We start from the raw sequence: 26,509 nt of genomic DNA, 5'->3' as shown, positions 1-26,509 counted from the left end.
GAAGGTCTGGTACTCAATGACTTAGTTATTACAGTGAATATTTGCCCTTCACTTAGTTCCATGGGGCTGTCATTCATAGCATCCAACAAGAGAGGATATTGTTACTGATTGGCACAGAGAGAAGGAAGCTGAATTAAGAATAATAGGAAATCTGCCAAGGGGCCTGAAATCTCTATTCTGAAAATTCGTGAGAATCGGAAGATCTGGGATTTGATCTGCAGGCTGGAATGAAAAGAAGAGGGTGCCCTGCAATGTGGCAGGAAGACCCATCTCAAGCCCCAACTGGGTAAACGCAATCAATAACATCCTGTCAGGAACTTTTTGTGGTCTCATGTAAATTTAGGCTACCTGAATAAAAGATAAAAACTGTCATTTCCTCTCTCATGTAGCGTGATGATTTATCTATGACTTTGAAAGAACCAAACCAAACCAACTATTGCTTAAACATTCCTGGTTATATGTGTCCATTGTGAAATATAAGAGAAGAATAGTGCAACATGGTGAGATATTTTAGGACATTTGCCTAGAGGAACACTAGAAAAAAAATGAGGAATAATTAACTCGAGACGATGGGCAAGTCATTATAATTATTCCTAAGGCAGGCTAGAGGGAAAAAGTGTCATGGGTTGTTTAATCAACCCTGAACTGCGGGGGTGACTAGTTATAACTTAGGTGTTTTCCAATTAGCTAATACCAAACATTAATAAATGGCCAGCTGCATTCGTAACACAATGCTTCCATATACTTACAAAGAGTTAGTGTAGCATCCTCTTAAAAACTTTAAACTTGACTTGGGATGCTCTTAGAAAATTCTACTTCTCAAAAGTTGTTATATCTTGTTTATTTATCAAACCCATGATCTTCAAAGGCGTTTAGGCTCACAAAGGCAATGTGAAAAACCACTATGGCAGGAACTGAGGGCGATTTTCACATATAGGCAAGTCATTGTGCTCAGTACATCCTTTAAAATGGGGACAAGGTTGAGGTCCAGACTTATGAACTGTGTTCCACATAAAAGACTAATTCACAACTTGTCTCTCACCATTTGCAATCTGATCTTGCTCTGAAGGGCAGGGAGTGTCATATTCAACACTGTCCACATTGAAAGCCCCTGGTTAAAAGGATGTACAGCAGAGAGTTTGGTGTTTCAGATGATCCTGTGGAGAATTGTAAAAACAAACATCCTGCAGAATTACGAGGAGCAATGGCTTCCTCATTTGGGCTCAGCCTGAAGGCTCATCTCATCTCAAGGTCAGAACAAAGGTTGACCTCATCTAGCACAGACCTTCAAGACCTAAGTCCTCCAGAACACATACACAGTCTTACTGTGACCAAGTGGAAGGGAAAGATCGATTTTGTTTGTCCTACACCTCAGCCAATCTCTGAAAAATCTACACTTTGGCTCATTTGTATCAACAACGCTAAGCCCTATCTTCTTTTTTTTCTTTTTTCTTTTTTTTTGAGACAGGGTCTCACTCTGTCACCCAGGCTGGTGTGCAGTGGTACGATCTCGGCTCACTGCAACCGCCACCTCCCAGGTTCAAGCGACTCTCCTTCTTCAACCTCCTGAGTAGCTGGGATTATAGGCATGCACCCCCATGCATGGCTAATTCCTATTTTCAAAGGCGTCTTTCTGGAGTAACTGGGTATTATTTTAGAAAAATCTTCACTTGTTTATCAGACAGGTCAATATTCATTAAAGATCAAAGTAAACTCATATCCACTCAAACCCCATTAACTAACAAGGATGGGGCATAGAGAAAAGAACTTGATCCATGAAGTTAGATAGACCTTTAGTAAGATCTCAACTTATTAGCAACAGGACCTGGAATAAATGCCTTGACTTCTGAGGGTCTGAGTTTCTTCAACTACAAATGGGACTGAGAAGCCTCACCTTAAAAGGTAATTGTGAGAAACAATACATATCAAGGGTTTGGCACAGTGTCAAAAAATAGTAGGGGCACCATAGATACTCTTATGCTATTATTATTGTTATGATCAACATGAAGATTTTGTGATAGTTCAACCAAGAAAACATTAGTAGATCTAAACTCCACTCTTGAAGACCCAAAACTTAGCTGTGTGACTGAGATCAATCAAGTTCGGTTTCCACACCTTTAAATGAAAATTGTAGTTGGAATCGCAATATAGCATATACTCTCAATGGTGAAACACAAAAACATAAAATTTTTTACAGTTAAAAGCACTCTGTGGAGTTCTTTTTTTAATTTAATTTAATTATTTATTTTAACTTCTGGGATATGTGTGCAGAATGTGCAGATTTGTTACATAGGTCAACGTGAACCATGGTGGTTTGCAGCACTTATCAACCCATCACTCAGGTATTAAGCCCCGTATGCATTAGCTCTTTATCCTGATGCTTTCCGTCCCCTGAACCCCCACCCCACAGGCCCTGGCGTGTGTAGTTCCCCTCCTTGTGTGCAGGTGTTCTGATTGTTCAGCTCCCACTTGTGAATGAGAACATGTGGTGTTTGGTTTTCTGTTCCTGCATTAGTTTGCCAAGGATAATGGCTTCCAGCTCCATCCATGTGCCTGCAAAGAACATGGTATCACTCCTTTTTTATGGCTACATAGTAGTCGATGGTGTATATGTATCACATTTTCTTTATCCAGTCTATCATTGATAGGCATTTGGGTTGATTCCATTTCTTTGCCATTGTGAATAGTGCTGCAATAAACATATGTGTGTGTGTATCTTTATAACAGAATGATTTATATTCCTTTGGGTATATACCCAGTAATGGGATTGCTGGGTCAAATAGTATTTCAGGTTCTAGATCCTTGAGGAATCTAATATTGTTATCATTGCTGGTACTGTTAGAATGGTCAAATACCCTCTGAGTTTGTGTTTTTGCTGCTTTTTCTGCATGTTTTCAGCTGAATGCACCAGAGTCTTAGATTCCATCAGGTAGAGACTACCAGTGTCATGGGAGCAAGACCAAACCACTTTTGCTCCTCATTTGGTTAAAATATGGAATTTTTCCAAGCTAAGATTTGACACTTCTCAAAAGAATGCGGTAGGTGCTCTCAAGTGAAATGTCTGAAGAAATTTCTCCCTCTGGAAATGTCCAAGAGAAGTCCTCACCTATTGAGCCGAGCCCAGTTGTCAGGGATGCCTTCCTCCATCACCCATGTGGTCCTTCCCTTCTCAGTACTCCCCGAGCTTGCCTGTTGCCCTTTCTCCTGTTTCTGAGCCTTCCGGGTGTGTCTTGTCTCCAGTACTCTTCTTGAGGCCAGGGTCTGTATTTTAATGTTCCTTGAATTTTCTGTGTCACTTCCCACTCCTCTTCATGTGCTACTGGTTGATTAATTCTAACCTCTGATATATGCTTCTTTTTATCTACTCATCACCTGTCTAAACTTAGCAAAATTGTCCAGCAAAATAATGGAGGAGCCTGAGTTCCACCACCTGTTGAAAAGAATAACAACACTTCCTAATGACGAAAATAATGGCAATTATAATAACACTTACTGAAAATTTACAATATCCCAGGCATTATACTAAGTGCTTTACTAACATGACTTCATTTCATCCTCCCAGCAACCTCATGAGGTAGCTATTGTTACCTCTCATTTTTAGAGAAAGAAACAGAAGCACAGAATAAAATAACTTACCCAAGCAATAGAGTAGTCTGTCTGCTTGTGGATATGGAGCCAGGATCCTGACCCAAGTCCATACCACCTCAGTATCCATAACCCTCTGGTTTTTACTGCACCAAACCAAAGCTTTAAAATTTACTTTGGAACATCCAAGTCCTTGCATATAAACCTATTGCTAATTGGGAGATTTTGATTTGTGAATTTGTATATACATCTAATTAACCTTTCTCATTTTATGAACCAAACCCATCTGTAACATGCATTGCCTTTTAAAGAATGAAACTGCCCTAACTCATAAATATCCCGTTTCTTCAAATTGTACCGAGGACAGGGATTGCTTCTTGTTGACAGGGTCAACTTATCCATTAGGTACGGCAGATGCAGTGCTCACATCCCACAATACTTTTACAGCGCCCATGAAAAGTGTTTTAATTTATTTTAAAATAAGAAGAAAAAAAATGAGCTTTCAGGTGGAAGGAAATATTGTGACATATAACACGAACACATTTGTCTGTACACCAATGTAGCCATAAAATAGAATTATGTATTTATTTATCTTTAGGAAGAAGAAGGCCTACCATGGCAAAAGTGCCTAGGGCCCCTGAAGTCCTAGTGTGGCTTGGCCTGTTGCCCGTGCAGGGTTTACCAGATCTCTCTCTGCTGGTGGAACTTCTCATAACACCTTCCTTTGCTGCCCCCACTATCACGTTTCTGCTGCTTTGTGACATCAGGCTCTTCCATGTGGATTTCAAGTCCAACATGGCTTGGAGGCCTGGCTGGTAAAAATCATGACAGCTGCTTTTTAGCATAAATAGCACAGAGTGGAACCCTGGTGTTAAAGGGTGGTTTCCTTCTCCCTTTCCACATGATGAGGCAATGTAGCTAGATGGGACATCTAGACCACTCAACACGTGAGGGTTTTCTGGCCACAGATAGTCTTGCCACAGGAAAATAGGCCACAGCAAAAGGATATTTCAGAGAGGAAATGTTTGAAATGGCAGGAAAAAAAGCATCTTAGCTGTTTAGCAAGAATGCTCTTAAGTTAGGGATCTAAGAAATGCACCTGTCACCACCAATTATAATGACAGGCTCCCAGAAAGCCTGGAGGCCAATGTCCTAGAAGGGAAGACTGTCCCCAAATGGAGACTGCTTTGTGTCACTTCTTTCCCCTCCTCATGCCCGTAATCTTGAGCGCTTTTTAGCAAGCTCAGAGATTCCAAATGTCTACCCAAAATACTCACAAAGCTTGAGGCAAGTCTCGGGTTAACATGAGGACTCAGTGAGAGGATCAGTGTCATCTTGACCCCAGCTGTACTGGGAACTCACTGAGAGCTGTGGACTTTAACTTTTGTTTCGTTTGAACTTTAGCGACCTTTATCCCCAAGTCTGGCCTGTGAGTAATGAATACGAAGCCTTCCTTTCAGCCTCTTGGTTTAAAGTAAGAGGAAGGAAACAGTCCATTGTTTTTCTAACTTCGCAGTTTCCTAGTGTAAAATGGAAAATTAAGGATGGCCAGTGAAAGCGGCAGGCATCGCTATAGAAGGACATCCGGTGAGGCCCAGGCCTGCAACAGACGGGCATCTGTTCACCATGGGGCAATGGGGGACGGGACCGAAAACAAGCTGGAGCAAGTTTCCTTAGCAAACGGACCTGAATACTCACTATGGCCAACTCTTTCCTCCAAAACCTAATGAACAGCCTGTCTGGAACCTGTGTCGGAACCCAGGAAAAGAAAACCTCCTTAGATTTACAAAAGTGGGAAAATATACCAGAGCGGCAGTTTCCTCCAGCTCCAAGAGAGATTTTGTTGTACCCAGAAGGCTAAAAGGGACAAGAGTAACAACAACAAAAAATTTTTAATATTCCGTTCTGTTCATCCACTAATGTGGTCAAAAATAGCTCTCAAGTTTGTCCAGCACAATTTGACCTTCATAATTATGTGGGTGATTATGGGGCCCCATTAGAGCTTTCAAAACACTTTGTACATAAGGGGCCTTTAAACATTTTACTATAATAAAAACAAGCTCATAAAAATCCCACACATTTCACATAGGCCTTTGATAACCCATCACACAATAATGACCTTGAGTGACTAACAGCCTGTACTACATTCAAACAGGTAGCTTAGAGGTAAAAGGTTTTGTCGCTTATTATCTCTGTCTGGAGTCACCCAGGGGCTTAGGAAAAAAAAAAAAAAAAGTACTAGCTTTGCCTTTAGATGAGCAAATTCCATGAGTCATCAGAAACAACCTCTTTCTTCTCTGGCTGCTTCTTCTTACAGGCACGTTTGTCAGAGTGGAAGGCATGGACCAGGGCACAGGTGACTTGGGCCCCAACCCCAGTCTGGTAACCACTTGTCTGTGGAGTTCGAGGTCCCTTCCTCTCTCTGTGCCTTGGTTTCTCTTCTGTAAGGAGAGGGTTGGACTAGAATCAGTGGAGTTCTGTGCAAGCACTCTAGGGCCTTCAGGTTGGGGAAAACCAAGCAGGGAGGTGCTGCCCACCTCCTCTCAACCAAAGCAGACCCCTCTATATTTTATAGACAGGTTTATGAATTATGTTTTATTTGGAAAAAAAGTTTGAAAGCCATCATATGAGATGATCTCTCAAGGGCACCTTTCAGATTGTGAATCTATGAGTGCCAGCAGCCTACCTTGGGTGAGCTGCCCTTCAGGTTAAACAATTGCTGGGGGGTTGGAGGGGTCTTTTCTAACCCATTAATATCCATTAATGAATGAATAGGGATGATTTTATCCTATTTAGTAGAAAGTCGAGTTCTGAAGAAACAGGATACAGAAGAGGTAAATCTTGATATGGAAATCAAAGGAAAGAAGTGTGGAAAGATCAGAGGAGCCTGGGTGTAACGTAGGGCCTTGCCTTAGGACAGCAGGCCTCACTGGGCAGCTCAGCAGATGGTAATGGGTATCCAGGGACCCCAGAGAGGGCAGTGGGCAACAGCCAGAACCACAAGCCTTCACTGACCACTGGCTCTCACACATGCCATCTTAGCCTTTACAAAGGACTAATCATGCCCCCATTTTCCAACTGCAGGAACTGAGGCTAAATCATGATCCAAGATCATCAGGTAATCAATTCCAGAGTCAGAATCCCAGCACAAGGGAAGGACAGAGGTGTCCAAATAGGAGGGGAAAGTTTTCAGGCCCTTGTTCTGGTTTGTTCCAGGCACGTGGTGAGTTCTACAGTCAGTGAGTGAGTGAGTCAGTCAGTCAGCTAACATTGCTCACATCTATACTGCAGGCTGGTGCTGGGAGAAAGGCAAAGAGGAACAATTCTTGGCCATTACCTTCCAGGAGTTGATGACTAGTATAAATGTGAATGAATCCCATTGTGGTAATTTAATGTTAATTAAAACTTCTTTCAAAGTTTCTGCATCGTAGGCTTACAAACATGGATAGAAAGTTTTGGTATATTTACTTTTATGGTAGTTACTTAAACAGCCATAAAAAAACTCTGAGGGAGAAAGGGGGTGTGGGAGAAGGGGAGGAACTCGTGAAGCAGGAATGGGAAATATAGAAGGCACTTTTATTTTTTCTTTTCAGAGTGATCGCCAATTTCTCTGAGTTTGTATGGCCACACAATATCTTCAACCAGTTCTCAATTTCAGCCTTCCCTTTCTATGATTATTCAAAACACTACTGCATTACTTGTTATAAATTACAACTCTCTGTTCTGATGTTTGTCTCTTCCATCAAGAAGTTCTCTATATCCTAATTCCCCTCTAAAGTCATAAAGCCACATTGAAAGTAAGCAATAAGCTACCATTTGCACTGTGGGCCAAGCTCTTTGCTTTGTGTGAGTTTCCACACTGACCTTCAAAACAACCCCGTGAGGTGGGCATGCTTGTTACAGACCTGACAAATAAGGAAAATGAGGAGTTTTTAGGGGCCAATACCTTACTCAAGCCCCACAGCCAGTAATTAGTGGGAACAGGCAATTTGCCTTCGGCACCCATTTGCTTATCTCACCAGGAGCGTGCTAAGGGACACACTCCTAAAAGTGGCTTGGGCATCTTAGACCTCAGCCCCCTATTCACCCACCATGTGGCTTAGGAGCAGAGAGGGGGCCAGATACACAGGGCATTCTGGGGCACAGACAGACAGACACAGAGCACGGAGGCCGCCCACCCCTGAGAACAGACTGTGCGGCTGGAGGCACCCAGCCAGAGCTCATTGTCCTGGGACGCTTATGAAAGAAGGTCTTAAAATAGCATTTGCCTATCTGGAGACACACAGATACCTTGTGTGACTAAGCTCTGGAACTCCACGAATACCACTGAAATCTACACTCTGGAAAATGCAGGGGAGTCAGGAGGTCTGTGTCCAGGCCTGGCTCTGTCTTCAACAAGCTCCATGACCTTAGTTAATAATAATGGTAGACAGAACCTAAGCAAGGAGTATGAATATGGGTGTCCAGTGCTGGGCTCAATGCTTCCCATTCATGCTCTCTCACATTTACTCTTCCCTAAAACCACACAAAAAATAGGCATTGTTATTATCCTGCATTTCAGAGATGGCAAGTGACAAGTAAGTGACTTGTCTATTTATTACACACACAGGAAGCAGCAAAGTCAGGATTTATTCCAGCCATTTCCTTTTGCTGGGCCTCAGTTTATCCATCTATGCAATAAGAAGTCTGGAGCATCTCAAAAATCTATTTTTAAAAAATCTATTTCAGCTCTAAAATCTCAGCTCCTTCATTCTGTTGCAAAGTTCTGTTCGCACAGGCACAAATAGCCAGAGAAAGTGAGATATTTAATCTTCATCGTCATGAATTTGCAGAAAACCATTGTACCACTCTCCCCTTTGCCTAACTTTGTTAGAATTGGCCAGAATGGACCAAACTCTAAGCAACACAGCTCTTTTTTTTCTGAAATTTCTAAACATTAGAGAGCGCTTGGCAAATTCACTATGAGATTATTCCCAATGGCAGAGGTGATAATGAGAAAAAGATTGATGTTTAAACATATCTCCTTTTCTTATAATAAAACAATGTGACTCTTGCCTCATCCTGGTGGGTTAGCGAATGATTTATATGAGGAAGTGGTTTGGAATTAAGACCAACTTCACCTTCTTTCCACAGTGCTGAGGTTAACACTGCATCTGGCTCAAGTTCTAAATGAATTCACAATTTTATTTACTTATTCATTTATTTATTCATTTATTTGTAATTATTATTATTATTATTATCATTATTATTATTTTGAGATGGCATCTCACTCTGTTGCCCAGGTTGGAGTGCAGTGGCACAATCTTGGCTCATTGCCAAGATTACCTGGGAACTTGCTAAAAATGCTGAGTTCTGGGCCTATCCCCTGAGAATGATTTTGCAGGCTGGGATGGAGGCCCAGCAACTGCTTTCTTAACCGCCCTCCTCCACCCTGATCAAGCAAGGCTGAAATCTATGGTTTCTGGACCATACGTTTGGGAAATGCAGTCTGATTTTCATATTAGACTCACTTACCCTCATTTTCCTCAAGAGAGATATGGACTGTCCTAGCCATTTTGGCCAGACACAAATCAGTCAGGTCAGGTTAGATGACCGATTCAATTGTGGTTTGTTTACTTTGTTGGGGAGGTTTTATTGTTTGTTTTTGTCAATTCAGATTTTAAAGCTGTTTAATTATGGCATACAATTGATATCCAATAAACATACCTTCACATTGAACAAAATTGCTGTTTGACTCTTTTGTTATACAGCGAATAGACAGGTTTTTCATTGGATCAACAGGCTCTCCTACTTGTTTGGGGCCATTAGTCACTGCCTTCATCCGATTTCGCATGATTCCTCAATAGCACTTTACCCTATTCCCTCAAAAAAGTTGAATTTGGAAGTACCACCCTAGGGCAACCATGTAATTTATCATCCAAAACAGGCCACCTTGAGACTAAATGGAAGTGCTATTAATAATTTCACTAGGGGCAGCTATGGACACATGGACACAGAGTGTGGAATGACAGACATTTCAAACTCGGAAGGGTGGGAGGGAGGCCAGAGGAGAGGGATGGGTACGATGGGTATCACAATTATTTAGGCAATACGTACACCTAAAAGCCAGACTTCACCACTATGCAATATATCTATGTAACAAAATTGCACTTGTAACCCTTAATTTTAATTAATTATTTATTTATTTATTGAGACAGAGTCTGGCTCCATTGCCCAGGCTGGAGTGAAGTGGCATGATCTTGGCTCACTGCAACCTCTGCCTCCCAGGTTCAAGCGATACTTCTGCCTCAGCCTCCAGAGTAGCTGAAACTACAGGCACCCACCATCATGCCCAGCTAATTTTTCCATTTCTAGTAGAGATGGGGTTTCGCTTTGTGGGACCAGGCTGGTTTCAAACTCCTGGCCTCGAGTGATTGGCCCGCCTTGACCTCCCAAAGTGCTGAGATTGCAGGCACGAGCCACTGTGCCCTGCCTTACCCCCTAAATTTATACAAATAAAAAAAGCAAAATAAATAATTTCACTGGGACGACAGGTATAAACCAATAAACCAAGAGTATCAGGGAGAATCGAGAGATATGGTCACCCGAACTTTCACCAGTGTAGAAAAGAGAGCACCAGGAAGCCACCTATTTGCCTAAGACTCCAAAGTGACCCCTCCCCTCACCCTCCGTCTGTGAAAGTCCACAGCCCAGGATCACACACTGCCTTGGGTTGTTTTCATCTTTCCATGAGACTTACAGCTGCCCAGCCCCTAAAATAGTTACCACTGCTGAAAAGGCAGGGGCCTTGCCTCTCTTTTCATCTCCCTCCCGCTTCCTGGCCTAGGTGCTCGGCAGGTACACCATCTGATGGGGAAGTGGGTTAGGTGGCAGAATCCACTGTTCATATGACATGACACTGCAGGGGTCTCTCACCCAACCTAGAGAGGAAAATCTTTTGAACTATGGAGCCACAGGGAAGCCTGGGTTTGTGCCCTAGCTATGAACTCGGGGAAATCACTAAACCTCTCTGAGCCTTAGTTCTCTGAACAGTAAGGTTGATAATATTTATCTATAGTGTTGCTAGAAAGATAAAATGAGATAATATATGTAAACCACTTAACAGGGCCTTATCAGCTATTGATAACTCCCTCTCTCTCCTCTCTGCTAAACTGATTCTCCTGAAGAGAAAGAAATGAGCCAGAAAAACGCATCACTATTTACTATTATAAACAGTGATATAAAACAAATTGCTGCTGCTACTACTGCAAAACAAATTGCACCAAACCTAGCTGCATACACAACTATTTTATTATGCCCACTGATTCTGTATGCCAAGGATTTAGAAAGGTCACAGTGAAGACAGCTTGCTCTGTTCAGTGACACCTGAGATCTCAGCAGGAAGGACTTGAAGGCTTGAGGTGACGCGACCTCTGGGGCCAAGGATCACTCAGAGACACTTTTAACTCACGTTTCTGGTAGGTGTGGCCTGGATTTCCTCACAGCATGGAGACTCTGGACTCCCTATACAGTGATTAAGGGCTCCAAAGGTGAGTGTCTTAAGAGAACTAGGAGAAAGCTTCATGGCCTCTTACAACATAGCCTTGGAAGTTACCTGGTGTCACTTCCACCGCAGTCACAAGCCAGTCTGAGGTGAAAGTAGAGCCCACCTCTCAACAGGAGAAGTGTCCGAAACAGGGTAAGAAGACTTACCTCTGATTCGCCAAATCAAGAGATGGGAGATCTTGATTTGGTCATTTATGGAAAACAAAATTTGCCACATTTACCCTGTAAAGTAATCACAGCAATAAGGATGGATAAATTTAAAGCAAAAACAAAAACAGCAATGACCACACAAAGCATTGCAAAATCCCAAAGTGCTCTGGATCTCTGGAACACATTAAACACATGAGCGGCCTCGGCTTTGGTGAAGCTGGCCATGCCCTGCCTTTGAAACACCGAGACTTGGCTTAGCAATGTAGTCCAGTTGTGCTCTACTTCTAGAAAAATTTTGCTGGTGAAAATTCAAACCTTAGGGAGCAAAGTTTCAGGAGATGGGCATTCGTACTTAGTGAGTTATTGAGTTTACTTGCATACCAAATAAGATGTTAGCATGACAGTCAGGGCCTCTCGTAACCCAGACTCTATCCACCTACCCATTTAATCTTCAGCTATACTGAATCCCCTGCCATTCCCAAAATAGGCTTGTATTTTCTGCCATGGCATCTTTGAGCTATTTTCTTCTTTCTGGAATGTTCCTCCATCTATACCTACCTATCAAAACCCTATCTATCCTTCAATGTCCCCTCCTCTACAAAGACTTTTCCAGTTACCCTGAAGGTATCCTCTCCTTCAGAACTTCTAGAGACCTTTACTTACACACGTCCTTTATTTATGCCACATTCCACCTCATGTAAACTTTGCCATTTCCCAAGACCAACCTCACTCTTCCACCTCAGTCTTTCCTATTTCCCCCCAAGCCCCACCCTTAACTGTTGCTAAGAAGAAAGAGAGATGAAAATTTTTCACCCATTTCAAAAGTAACTGGGTTTTCACCAGTTACAGAAAGCAGAAAGTGTTGGCATCAAGAGGTGGCAAGAAGCCAAAGTGCTAACAAGAAGTGGAGCTGCATCAGGCATGATTGCCCCTAGCCAAATGACTGCCCTCCCCTGTCTCTCATGATTTCTTCTTCTCTTACCACTCCCCTTTTTTTTTCTTGAGACACAGTCTTGATCTGTTGGCCAGGCTGGAGTACAATGGCACAAACACTGCTCACTGCAGCCTCAACCTCCTGGGCTCAAGCAATCTTCCCACCTCAGCCTCCCAAGTAGCTGGGACCACAGGTGCACATCATCACGCCTGGTTAATTAAAAAAAAAAAAATGTAATAGAGATGGGGTCTCACTATGTTGCCCAGGCTGGTCTCAAACTCCTGGCCTCAAGCACTTCTCTTGCCTCAGCCTCCCAAAGTGCTAGAATTACAGGCATGAGCTACCGTGCCCAGCCACCACAGCACTTTATGACACTGCTACTACTACACACACCACAGCCACACACACACATGCACGCACACACACACACACACTTAACTCAGCCATATGAAAGCATTATGAATCTCTATGAGGAGTGCTTTTTTTTTCAACCACTGCAAAATAATTGTGTATCTCATAAATGTAGAGATCCATTTTTAACATGGAAACTTGTGAACTTACAGATTCTTTCCTATCTGACAAAAACCTTCAATCCTTGGATTTCTATTTCTTCTCCAGACCACGCTCATCTAACTTCCCATGCAACACTCCAGTACACACAAAATTACATTTTAAATTACATTGATTTTGACTTCATTTTAAGTTACATTGTATTTCTTTCTATTGAACCAAAGGGCAAATTTGAGCAACTAATCTCCTGCTAAATATAGCCATCAAAGAGGAGAACCCCCCACCCAGCGCACGCATGCACACACACACACACACACTCTGCTCTTCATAATTTTAATCTAATCTGAGGAAGAAGAGCCCTCATCAAGTCGAGCACCAAAGCTCTCTGGCAAGATGCGATCTGACCTTAATGGCACAATTATGACTCTCCTGCACATTGTGTTACTTGTTTCCTTCAGTCTTCATTACATTCATGACTTATTTCACATCTTCAATTTCAGCTAGTGCTTAATTGAGCTCCTAAAGTAGTTTAATTAGTTGCTGGTAAACATTCATGACTTAGGCCACAGATCCACTGTATGCTACAGCACCCACCAGAGTGGGGGCGAGGGGAGAAACGGGAGTCTCTGCTGTCCCTGTTTGTCCCATCAGCTAACTGGTAAGAGATCTTTATGTGTGTTCTCTTTCAAATGACAGCAACTGACTAATAGCTGATAACAATCCCTACTTTAACAAAGACAACACCATTATTTTAATATACTAACGCTATCAAAGAAAGTGCCGCCACTCAAGTAGACAGGCTGCTACCTAGTTAGCAATGGGGCAGTCCAGAGGGGTCCCATCTCCTAATTAACCATCTGTCTAGGGACCTCAGCCTGTCTCCACATTAATCTTTCAAGAGCTATCAAAACGAGCAAAGCAAGTAGTAGATATTTCAGCCCTTAGCTTTCTGGGATACAATTCCTGTCTCATCGAATCATTCATTCAATAAATATTTCCTGAGTACCCACTCAACCCAACTGAGGACACCATAATCCAATAGTTTCCAGAATTTAGACTTAATAGATCAGTAAAATTTCAAAAATATTTGATGGGTTAACAAATGCTGCCAATTTTTACTTTTGTTCAGGGAGGCCAAGGCAAGATGAGCAACGGGTCTCCCCACTCAGAGAGTGGAACAGAATTGGCTAATGGTACAGGAATGGCAGGAAAAAGGTAACTGTAAACAAGCAGACACATGTGCAGGATGAGAAACATGCAAAAAGTAAAAAACATTCTCTGGTCTCAAAGTTGAATGTGTTAAGAAGACTTGAAAATGGTAACACAGGCATACCCACAGCCAAGTTAGTAAAGCTTGGAGGAGGGATAGCACCATAGCTGTAATATTAATAACTAGGCAGACTGTTTTTCCAGCTCCCTCCCTCCCCACCATATTCCCAGAGACAGGCCGACATCACCCTAGCAAAGGGCTCAGCCACCATCAGGGTCTAAAGCCAGCCATCTCATAGCCAGGGAAATCTTGCTGAGTCATCCTGGGCCCATCCAAGTCAGCTGTGACCCTGATTTTGGTTACTGGGCTTTCTTTGTGACCCAGCCTGTACCTTCTAGCCCAGTTTCTGTTAACTCTTTTCTTCTTTGACTCCTGGGGCCTTTTCTTGGCTTTTTCCAGTAGCCCACCAGTCTTCTCCAGGATGGGAATTTTAACTCTTTAAGTCTCAGTCCTCATGCTGAGTCTCTGACACCTATAGCCAAGCATTCCCAGTACGAGCTCCCACACAGATGAAACATTGACAACTGCTTATTCCCCCTCCTGCTGCTGGGAAGCCCCTGGTAGGCTTTCTCTGAACTTCCTGCCAGCCAGCCTCCCTGCCTGAACCTACAGGTATTGCTTGTTACCAGACTTTGCTGATGCTATTCCACCCACCAAAGAAAACTGGTTCCAAGGGAGCTGGCAACCCCAGAAATAGTGTTCAACATTCTGCTTGCATATATATGTGTGTTTGTAATTTCTAGAGAGAGCTCTTAGCACTTCTCAGCTTCTAAAAGAGTTCCATGACTCTGAAAAGGCAAACACAAAAACAAAACCCACTGCACTAGGGCCATTTCCTGACTGAGAAATCTGACTTTTGTATTCCAGGCTGGTATTTATTCGTATTTTATAACAAAGCCAGGCTTTAATGAGGGGAATGCATTTACAAAGGATCCCTAGTGTTTGCAGAAACCAGGATTTAAGTCCAGTTTTCCTATTTCCTTTCTAGTTCACCTCTGGCCTATGTGCGGTCTTCTATCAAACAACTTTTATATCTCTCTTTCTTGGTCATGCTACCCACTGGCATCTCTTTTTAACAATATAATACAGTGCTTGGCACATTGTAAGCACCTAACACATGTCAGCTGTTGATATTATTTCTCTCAATGAAGTGGGACCTCTTAGTTTAGAAAAGTGAAAATTCATGTTTTCATGGCTTTTCTCCCTAGAAAACAATCAGTTTAATTCCTACACAAGTTCCTTTTCCTAAGAAAAGGCAGACTCCTCCACATGTGCCCTTAGTTTCTCTAAGCCTCAGAGAGATGCAGAATGACAGGAAAGTGCAGACCTGCCCCCAGACGATGTTTATGTCTCAATGGCCACGAATATGAAGAAGTATGGGTTTGATAGTCAATGCCTGTCCAAGGGAAATTGGGAGGTAGTTTGTACAGTCCGTGAGGGTACCCTGGGAGTTTTTCCTTCATCGTTTCGTGTGGTGTGTCTCTGTCCCTCTCACTCCGGTGGCTACTTGCTAAAGCATGAGCTGGTAAATGAGGAGCTGAGAGGGATGAGGTCTGAGAATTCACTGGCACTTTCAAAGGGAACCCAGGTCTCAGCTGAGGTTTTCTGAGGTTATCAAGCTGCCTGCAGTGGCCAACTGCTGAAGAAGCCACCCACTGCCAAGGTGTCCCAAATGCTGGGCATCCCAGGTCTGGGATCTGATCCCTGGAGTGTCTCAACGTCACTCCTGAAAAGCAGCTGCACTCAGTGAGCTTTCCCCTGTGACCCTCCAGGCCATCCTCTGGCTTCTCACGGGGTGGGCCTTGGCATAGCGCTTCAGAAATATCTAAGACCCTAGATCTTATTCTTCTGCAGAGACCCTTGACTCAGCATCATTCAAAATGTGTATATCTTGATTTTACAGCTCAATCAGAAGAGCTTCCTGTCATAATTTGATTTCTTCTTACTTTTTACCCAATTTCTTTATTTATATATATTCCCCCAAGATATCCATCCCACTCCTATCTTGAATTAAGTCTGTCAATTAATTTTTGAAAGAGGCAGCAAAACTGACAGGATACAGAGGTGGTCCAGACAGCTCTTTTCATGTGCAAAACTTTCATCGCAACTTGGAAATCTCAAAAAGAAAAATTATTAAGCAAGTTACCTTCTGGAGAATTTTAAACTGAGACATTCTTACTGTTTTCTGGAAATTGTTTAACCCCATGATGCAGTAACATATCTAACTTAATAAGTCTTTTGTATTTGATAACAACCATGGTATTTAGTCTTTGGCATCATTCAAAATGGAAACTGCCTTTATTTCAGAGCAATCAAATAAATCTAATTTAAATAGCAGAGCCTTTTGGAAAACAGAGACTCACCTCTCAATGCAAAGAACAAATATTTGCATTACCTATTTATATTAAAATATGCAGAAATTTCCCAAGCATTCAGCCAACTTATAAATTTTTATAACTTCTTTGGATTGTTAACATTTTTTTTAACACACTGCATTATTTCAGCTTTGTGAAGGGCTCAATAACAATCTTTCTGGTCAGGAAAAAGGAAAGGACATTAGAATAAAGAATGCAGAATAAATAAAAACAAAACAGTACAGCCCGTACATCCACTCATACAAAGACAACTTTCATGGTGAGCTATAAGCAATTATAATAACACAATGCCTTCATGTTGATTTCAGCAGTGAAAAGAATTTCTCTAGTTATTGAAGACTTTCCTGGCTGAGTTTCAGAAAAAAAATATCTGATTCTATCCCAATCTGACTTCTGTGCAATGCAAGTCATGCACATTTTAAACGCTGATATATAATGCTGCCATTCTTCCACGAACTGTTAACAGCTGTAGAAACTATTATAGCCAGCTTCAAAACATGTCTGTGTAGTCAGTGCTCTCCAGACACTTAGCAATCCCAAAGCTATTCCTGGACTCACTCGGATTGCAGTGCGAACACAAAGTTTTGATTTATCTTGGTAATGAAACAACAAACTTCTGATCTTTCCTCTAAATGGCCATTCAGATTACATGAACAGCATGTGCTTTGGGGGAAAGTGGAGGGCAGAATTTACAGAAACAAAAAGGAAGCAAGAAAATAAATGAAGGGGCCACCCACAGTTACCTTAAGGAAAACCCACAGTTGTCAGTACAAAGCACTGTACTGGAGTTCCATCTTGGGACCACAAAAGGCACTTGTGCTTGGAGAGAAAGAAAGAGCAGTGCAGGCTTTGGATGGGGAGGTGATCCAGCAAGAGCTTGTGCTGTGATCAGGGAGATGGGCAAAGCTGGTGGTGGACATTCACACGCCCAAGCTGCCACTCTGGCCATGAGTGAAGATGCACAAAAGCCATGAGATTCACATTTAAACTGAAAGTTCCACTTCAGTGAATCATGACAAAATCCCCTGAAATTGACAAACTCATGCAAGGGAATTTTTTAGTTGTAGCAATCCAACCACCCCCAAAAGCAAAATGTCCATGGGAGACCTTAAGCTACAAAGTTCCCTTATTCCATATTTGCCAGCTATAACTCAGCTGGTTAGCAGTGCTTCACTAAAATGCTGTATTTCAAGCTAACAATTACAAGATTTCACCTAATCCTGCATCTAAGTTGTTCATAAAAATGGAAAGATTGATACAGATCCAAAATTCAAAGACTGTCCACTCCTAATGATTAGTGATATAACATGAAGAAACCTCTGTAGGATATTATAAGGCTTCTGTTTTCCAACTTAGAGACCAAGAAGGTGGTAAACTTGTACCTTCTTAAGATAAGCAATGCGCTTACTTCCCTCTCTTGCTGGCTTGGATAAAGAAGGAATGCCACAGTATTCATTCACTTCCCAGTCATTGAGACTGCTCTCCACACCCAGTGCAGGAAGGAACACCAGAAAGCTAAAAGGTCCAGCCTCTATTCTGAAGGAGTTTCAAACCTAGTAGGAAAGAAAACACACATGGGTATAGGAAAATGGTAGAAAATGAAGTATATTCTTCTGAATGGGCTAGAGTTGAAGGGCTGTCTAGTTGTGGTCAAGTTATTCAGTCTTTCTGAACTTAGAATCTAGGTATAACTGAAATGTTGGAGGAAGAGAGGTGCCAGGATAGCTGTAGTATCTACTTGAGATATTGTTCATTGCTTTTGTATCAATTTGTATGTATCAAGTTGCAGGTCATAGAATACCCTACTCCAGTCATTTAACAAAGAGGCCATTCAGTTATCTCACATAACCAGAGATTTGAAAGTACGTAGTTCCCAATTTGGTCTCATGACTCAGGATCATTTTATCTTTTGTGCCACCATTCTCTAACATGATTGTTTTTCCCCATGATTTTTGCCTCATGTTGTCAATGGGGCTGCTATAGCCCCTAAAATCACATTTACATTCATGGCAGGAAGAAGATGAAAAGGGAGGTCCCAGTAAGCTTTCTTCTAACACTTGTCCCTGTTATCAAGAAAACAGAAGCTTTCACAGAAGCCCCATCCCCAAAGGTTTTCTGCTTATTAGCCAAAATTCTATTATATGACCACCACTAACAGCAAGGAAAACTGGCAATGTTTGCATCTGTGCATCTAAGCTTATCCTAGCACACATGCAGTCAGCACAATGCTGCCAGCAGTCAGTCCCAGCAGTCAGCACGATGTTCCCAGAAGAAATCAGGTTTCTGAAAATGGCAGCTAAGTAGTCAGTTAATAATGTTTCCTGTATTCCCTTCTTTTTTGTTTTCTATCTTGATAAAAAAAATAAAAACTTAAGATTTTCTTTTTGCTGTTACAAAGAAGCAGAAATATGACTTCTGTTTTTCATGCAGAGTACTTTTATCTTGTTTCCAATGATGGTAGGGTATGAATCTCAGCATCATCTTCTCTTCCAGTGCCATAGAATCATTTCATTAAATGAAAAGGGAGCTGTGGTATTGAAACATAAAGTACTTGAAGCAGAGAGTATTGGTTGCCCACCTTACAGCCATTAGCCCGAGGTCTTCTTTAAAGTTAGCTGGACTGTGATCTTGATCATCTTCTGTATGACAATATGCTCGGTGAATATGCCCCTTTAAAACTTCAGGGATGAGTTTTAATTAAACTAAATTAATCATAGTCACTCTATTTTCTAAATCAGAAATTGGTTGAGGAATGAGTATGCAACATAATTCTGGCCAATGATTCATGAGGGGAAAGTCTGCTAAGGACCTTCTAGGAAAAACTTTCTTCTTTGATAAAGAGACAAATGGAGAAACTGTCCCTTTCTTCATCTCAAAGAAAACAAGTGAGGATGGGCCAGGTGGAGTGGCTCATGCCTGTAATCCCAGCAATTTGGGAGGCTGAGGCAGGCAGATCATGAGGTCAGGAGATCGAGACCATTCTGGCTAACACACGGTGAAACCCTGTCACTACTAAAAATACAAAAAATTAGCCAGTCATGGTAGCGTGCACCTGTAGTCCCAGCTACTCAGGAGGCTGAGGCAGGAGAATGGTGTGAACCTGGGAGGCGGAGCTTTCAGTGAGCCGAGATCGCGCCACTGCACTCCAGCCTGGGTGACAGAACGAAACTCTGTCTCGAAATAAAAAAAAAAAAAAAAAGAAAAGAAGTGAGGATGAGGATGAGATGCCTGGAGCATTAGCAGCCATCTTGCAACCATGAGGGGAGAAACCTAAGACCAACATGTTAAGAATAGCAAACAGAACCTGGGCCTTGATATAATTGTTGAACCACTGAATTAACCAATCCTGAAACTGCCCTACCTCTAGGCTTTTTATTAGGTGAGATAATAAATCCCTCCTTACTTCAGAAGCTTAGAGTTTGTTTTCTGTGCACCCAAATCATCCTCACTGACATGGTACTATCCTAATTAGCATATCTCCCAGGCTCCATATTTTCATTAATAACCTTATTTCTCTAGCAGCAGCATCAAGCTCTCATCAATGCTCAGCTATCTGCAGGATAATGTGCAGTGCTTTGATAAGCTCATGATGGCTTATCTTCATGCTCCATGCTGCCTCCTTAGCCTCAGCAGAACCAGATATTCTGAAGTCCACGTGGTCAGAAAACTCCACTTCAGTCATGTTTACAAAAGGCTCTGAGGCTCTTCCGGTTCACCGCTGAAGGTTCTCTATTTCCCTTCAGCCACCCACAACCTGCCTACCCTGAAGCGTCTCACTGACTGACTCTAAGAGAGGGCTGCATACACTGCTCCTGAACTCACAAGCAAAGGGGTGTTAGATGCTTGAAGGACAAAGCCTATGGAAATAACAAAATCATTTGGCAGAGAAAAAGAGATCTATATATGACAAATTTGCTATAATTTGGGGCTTTTATTCTTATAAGTGAAGATATGTCTTATGCACAAATTATATGGAAAGATGAAAAAGCCGTGAATACACAAAAATATATCCAGATAGAGATGTATTATAAATGAAAAATAGCATTTGGTCCTATTAAGTGGTTTATCATAAATTATCTTTTCATAGAGAAGATTTAAAATGTAGTTAAATGTCTAAAATGTCAACTGACACATAGGCATGTATCATTTTTTCCCCAGAAACAAAGTTGTCATGCACAGCTGCATGCTTGTTATGGAAGAAAATTTTGCAAAATAAAATCATGTATTGTCCTTACCCAGGACTCCCAGTGTTCAAACACCACTCTGAGGGGGCAGTGAGCTTGCAACTGATTCCCATGACTTCTCTGAATCCCATTTCGGGACCACTTTTTAAATGTTCACTCTCTCATTTTTACATGAGGACAGTATACTAAAGGGGCTCTAAATAAATACTATCTACCTTGGCATAAGAAAAGTATACTGCAAACTTTTGTCCCAAGGTTTCATACCTACAGGGCCTTTGCAAGACAGCATCAAAAGGATTGAGGATCTGACTCCCAGTTGAGTGGGGCCAACGACTTTATTTATATCTTCATGATATAATATTCCATGGGCTTTTTTTTTTTTTTTTTTTGAAGACAAAGTCTCTCTCTGTCATCCAGGCTGGAGTGCAGTGGCACCATCTCAGCTCACTGCAACCTCTGCCTCCCGGGTTCAACCAATTCTCCTGACTCAGCCTCCAGAGTAGCTGGGACTACAGGTGCATGCCACCACGCCCAGCTAGTTTTTATATTTTTAGTAGAGATGGGGTTTCGCCATGTTGGCCAGGCTGGTCTCGAACTCCTGACCTCAAGTGATCTTACTGTCTCAGCCTCCCAAAGTGCTGGGATTACAGGCATGAGCCACCATGCCCGGCTAGTATTCCACGGACTTCTGAAACTAGTGATTTCTTATATTCACATTTTAAAACTGTTTGTTTTAAACCAAAAACTTTGGACATTGAGTTTGTCAAAGATACTTACTTAGAATCAAATAAGTAGGTTTTGAATATACAAAAATATATCCAGATATAAAGGTATTATAAATGGAAAGATAGTATTTGGTTCTATCAAGTGGTTTATCATAAATTATCTTTTCATAGAAAAGACTTAAAGTGTGGACAGGCCAGGAAGGGACAGACAGGTTACCAAGAGAGCTGATTAGGTCCCATCTGTTCAGTACCACCTTCAGATCCACAGGGAGGCTGAAGTCAGAGCCAATATAAATAGAAAACAGAGAAAAAAAAAACAAAAAACTTGACTGGCTTCTAGTTAACAATGTTTTAACAACTGCTTTTTTCCTGAACGAATTAAAAAAAAAAAAAAGTTCAGATATTATAGGTTAAGATGCTCTGGGAGGTTGATCGCAAAACACCACAGCTGGTGTTCACACAAATAGAACAAGACTTTTCCACCTAGAAAGGGGTCTAGGTACATACTTGGGGAAAGTATACATTTCCCCTAAGGATGCTGCTATTGCTTAAAACACTTGGAGAATTTCTCCTTCATAATTTCCTTCCAGAGCCTTAAGCACATTGTTTACAATAGTCTCAGTGGTGATGTACCTTTATAATTTAAATTTTTATTTCATTTAGGGGATGGGTGGGAAGATTTTAAAGGAAATGATGGGGAGATTTAAGAAGCCGACAATCTTTTGAAGGAAAATCCAATGAATAAAGTTGGTCAGTAAACAAGGTTAGTGCTTTTTCACATCCATCTTATTCACCAAAAAGAACAGTTTTCAAATGGGAAAAGAAAGGCAGCTATCACTAAGAAGGCACTAAAATTTAAGATAGATTTTTAAAAATAATTTCTAACTTAAATGAGAAGAATTGCATCCCATGTGCCTCCCCGCAAAAGGAAATGAAAATAAAAATGTTTCAGATGTAATCAGAGAACCATAGTCAGTGACATTTTAAAAATCAGGGAGAAAGACTAAGGGTAGATCAAAGCCCCTAAGACTAAGATATAATCCTAAGACTAAGGATATTTCAGAGAGAAGGAAAAGATTGGGAGAGGAAAAAATGGAATCCAGAAATTTCATGTTGTTTCTAGAAAAATTCTATGATAGGGTGTTAAAATATGACTCCAAATTATAGAATGCTAGATATAATTGAGTTCATAGTTTTCCAGATTTTTTTTTTAAATGGTGGGTAAAACAGACAAATTGACTTGCCTGACGTGATAAAACTAAGCATCACAGGGAAATCCAAATAATCACCCAGATTTACATCCTGATGCCTTCTTACAACACTTAAAAAATAAAATAATGATCACTAGAAAGAACTGAGTTCAGAAAGAGACCAACGGAATCCACAAAGTCATAGCAAAGTCATCTTTAATAAGTGATTAAATAGGGAAACACCATAGAGTCAGTGTATCAGCATTCTAGCAAAGCATTTCATGCAGCATTGGGTGATATCCTTGCAAATAAGATGGGAAAATGCCACCAGGTGCTAGTAACAGCCAGGAGGATTTAGAATAGTTGGGTGGTTTAACGGTCATAGCAAACTTGTGGGTAGAGGCCACCTTCTGTGTGCAGCAAGGCTTTCATTGAAACATCTGTATTATGACTTTGGGGTAGAGATGGCAAGTATGTTTATCAAATCTATGTTATAATGCTAAAAGAAAATTTGAAAAATTGACGTAGAATTCAACCACCACCATTATAAATTGTATATATACGCATATATATACACATACATAAACACGTATATGTATATATACATATACACACTCATATATGTATATGTGTATATAGGATGGAGGAAGCTGGCTTATAATGGTTCACATTAAAACAAATTTAAAAATAAACAACAGCAAATAATTCTTACTTGACCACAAATTCAATATAAGCCACCAGGGCAGTATGGATACCAAAAAAAGCAAACATTCTTAATCCATAACAACAGATAGTGTCATTGTCCCCCCCACACTTTGGTGTAGGGGCTTCAGTGACTCCAACCAGAGGATTATGTTTCATTCCCAGCCCTGGGTTTCATGAAGAACCTCCACAAACTAAGTCAGCCCAGACAAGGGTGACCAGAACAATGAAAGCCAGAAACTTGAGAAGAAGGGGAGAATCTGATATGCTTAGCTTGAGAAGAGAAAGCCTAGATGTTATAGGATGGTTGGTTGTCTTCAAATATTTGGAATAAGTCATGAGAAAGGGAGGGAAGGCATGTTGTATGTAAAAGGAAAGAACTCTGGCTGCATAATAGAAGAAGCCAGATTCGTCTTCACATCAATAACTTTCTTACCAGCCTTCCTGGCCAGCAAAAGGATGGATGGCTGCCTCGTCATGTGTGGTCAACAATGGGTGCTCCAGCATCACAAGGGCTCGATGGAAGTCGGGTGACCATCGGTCAGGGAACCCCTGGGAGACATTCCTGCAGCTGGAATCAGAGGATAGATCAGATGCTTTCCAAGAGCCTTTTCCAAAGTTAGAGTTGGGTTTTGTTTCCAAGAGTTGTGACCATGAGGTTTTGAGAATGATTTTCTCTTACAGCTCATCTAGCATCTCTTTGGGTCATTTTCAAAATAGCCTAATCTTCTTCTTAAAATTTTTATTCATGAAATTCTCTTCCACAAATTAGAACTAACATCCTTTCCCATTTCCACAATGCCTCATCCACTAATCCCAGTGCCTCTTTCTAGGATATAGAGATAACTGTAAACTCGGCCAGAGAGCCAGCTTCAGGTGTTATTTTCCTATATTTGTCTCCTTCCTGTTATTGTCTGTTTGTGGCTCTTTTAGATTCTGAATCTCCTTAATAAGCTGCTGGGTCTAAAATTGGCCCTTTGCCCAGAGTGGGGTTTCCCCAGCCTAGAGGTATGAAAAGACACTTCACACTCTGTGGCACTGGGGAAGTCCCAAGGCCCCCACAGAGCTAAACTATTTTATTTTAAATATTAAATAGAAAAGGAGCTTGATTAGTGGGTGTAGAAAAGAGGGGAATTTTCAGCTGTGAAATAGTGACTAGATTTTCAGTTGTGAAACAGTGACTATTTTAACAATAAAAGATCATGTCTCATCCTTGACTCACACACACACATCTGTTTGATCAATTTGCTCTTTTATCAACTCTCCAGTATTCTACTAGCACCATCAGAAGAAGCTGTTCAGCCTGTGCAACACAGAGAGACCTCGTCTCCACAAAAACAAAAACAAAAACAAAAAAACAACAACAAAAAAATTAGCCAGGTATGGTGGTGTGTACCTGTAATCCCAAACACTTGGGAGGCTGAGGTGGGAGGATGGCTTGAGCCCAGGAGGTTGAGGGTGAAGTGAGCTATGATCGTGCCACTGCACTCCAGCCAGGGCTACATAGCAAGACTCCATCACTAAAAAAAATAAAATTAAACAAATAAATAAATAAATAAATAAATAAATAAAGAAGCTGATCCAGAGGTACCAGAGTTACAACTAGATAATACGTTATCATCTGAACCAAACAGAAAATTTGTGTTTACTTATTGAAAATATTGAGAAAATCTCATTTGTAGTCAATGTCTAAGTGTTTCCTATATACCAAAGGCCTTAGACAAAGTTTTGAATAACTTTCACCCATTAACATCTCACTGGAAAATGCCAGCGAATTTGGGAGTAAATTCATTCACCTTCTATGGGTTAAAAATGGGACTCCTCAAGTCATCTGGACCCTTTAAAAAAATCTTCATAGTCTCCTTTAACAGATCAGTGGAGGAGAAAAAGCTGGGAGAGAGTCTATGTCTACTCAAGGCTATCACTACTGAGTCCAAGTGCATGGTAAAGATGAAAGAGAAACAGCTTGCATGGGTCTACTCATCCTATTAACCCGCTGGGACAAAGATCTAGAGGCAGGTCACAGTGCTTAAAGACTAACAAAAGGAAGTTAAAGGAATTGGCAATGAGGAGATGGAGGAAGCAGGAGGTGGAAGACGTTCACTCTAAGCATCTGGATCCATAACTGGGCACTGAACTTTAAATTCCTAGCAAGGAGAAAGGAATGGGGTCCATACAGGTTAACCCTCAAAGGGCCCATAGCTTCCTCTTTGCTGTCTCATCCCCAGATTTGGAGCATGTGTGTAAATTGAGCCTACTGATACAACAAGCTTGTCTGTCAGGGACCTCTTTGGTTCTTCCTACGTTATACCAGCAAGAAGGAATGGAGGGCTCTTTGAGGATGATCCACTGAGATGCTAATCAGCAAAATAATAACCCCAGGAGATGGGTTAACAAAGAACAGAAGGTGTGAATCATCAATAAAAGTAAAAATTTATATTTAGTATACATTAAGAAGTATACCCCAAAACTAGTTTTTTTTAAGCTGCCAAGATTATTCCTGCCTGAGAACGTCTGCCAGGAAAGTTCTACTCAGATCTTACTGTGGCCGACTCCTTCTTGTCCTTCAGGTTCCACTCAAGTGCTACAATCACAAAGAGGATTTCTTTGGTGTTCCAGACTAAAGCAGCCACCCAGTGGCTACTCTACTATCCAGTTTATCATCGTGTCACTCTATTATTTTCCTCTCAGTACTTAAGGCTTTTTGCAAGATAATTATCTTGTTCCCTTGTTTCTTTTCTATTGTCTGCCCCTCCTTCTAGAATATGAACTCCATGCAGGCAGGAATCTTGCTTGTCTTTTCACTGCTATATTCCTTACCCATAGGTACAATGGAGTGCATAGAATGAGTGTTTAATACACATTTGTTGAATGAATGAATGACCAGATCAATGCTGGTAAGTTCTCAGTTCCTAATAACTCAGAACTAACCAGTTTTCTGGTTTTTAATTGAGTATCTAATAGATTTTCTTGTAGGGAGAACTTCATTCCCCAATAACACCAGGCAAATGGAGCATATATATGGGAAACCATATTGTCATTGAGATTTAAGCAATTTTACAAATAGAACTTCTCCCTAAGCACACGCTATTAGAGACGACAGACTATGAATCACAATTGTAAAATAAAACTGTCTATCACTTACTGTTTCTGACCCCTATACCACTACTCATCTTTCTCCTGACACCTAGGAAGCTGCTGTATGCAAAGACCACCTCTTTATTTCACTGAGCATCTTTTTCACTCAGCTTCATTGTGTGAAATTATTTCTCTTTTATCCCTGCCCCAGAAATCTAAACAGAGTCCCAATCTTACATCCAGGAACAGCAGAAGACTGGT

General features: G+C 41.3%; 1 long non-coding RNA gene across 2 annotated transcripts; it reads right to left on the bottom strand.

Moving 5' to 3' along the window:
* Nucleotides 1-312: 312 nt before the first annotated feature.
* LOC134762058 (uncharacterized) lies at nucleotides 313-24,762 on the bottom strand. 2 transcript variants are annotated; one of them, XR_010141576.1, is made up of 3 exons: nucleotides 24,567-24,762; nucleotides 23,607-23,741; nucleotides 313-3,430 (listed from the first exon to the last, which is right to left on the bottom strand). It is a non-coding gene; the product is annotated as an uncharacterized LOC134762058 (long non-coding RNA). The 2 variants fall into 2 exon arrangements; XR_010141575.1 differs by lacking the exon at nucleotides 313-3,430 and adding an exon at nucleotides 16,274-17,922.
* Nucleotides 24,763-26,509: the final 1,747 nt, after the last annotated feature.

The sequence above is a fragment of the Pongo abelii genome, chromosome 8, assembly GCF_028885655.2.
Source record: "Pongo abelii isolate AG06213 chromosome 8, NHGRI_mPonAbe1-v2.0_pri, whole genome shotgun sequence".
Lineage (NCBI taxonomy): Eukaryota > Metazoa > Chordata > Mammalia > Primates > Hominidae > Pongo > Pongo abelii.
The sequence above is the reverse complement of the archived record's forward strand: the minus strand, read 5'-3'. Positions and strand labels throughout refer to the sequence as shown.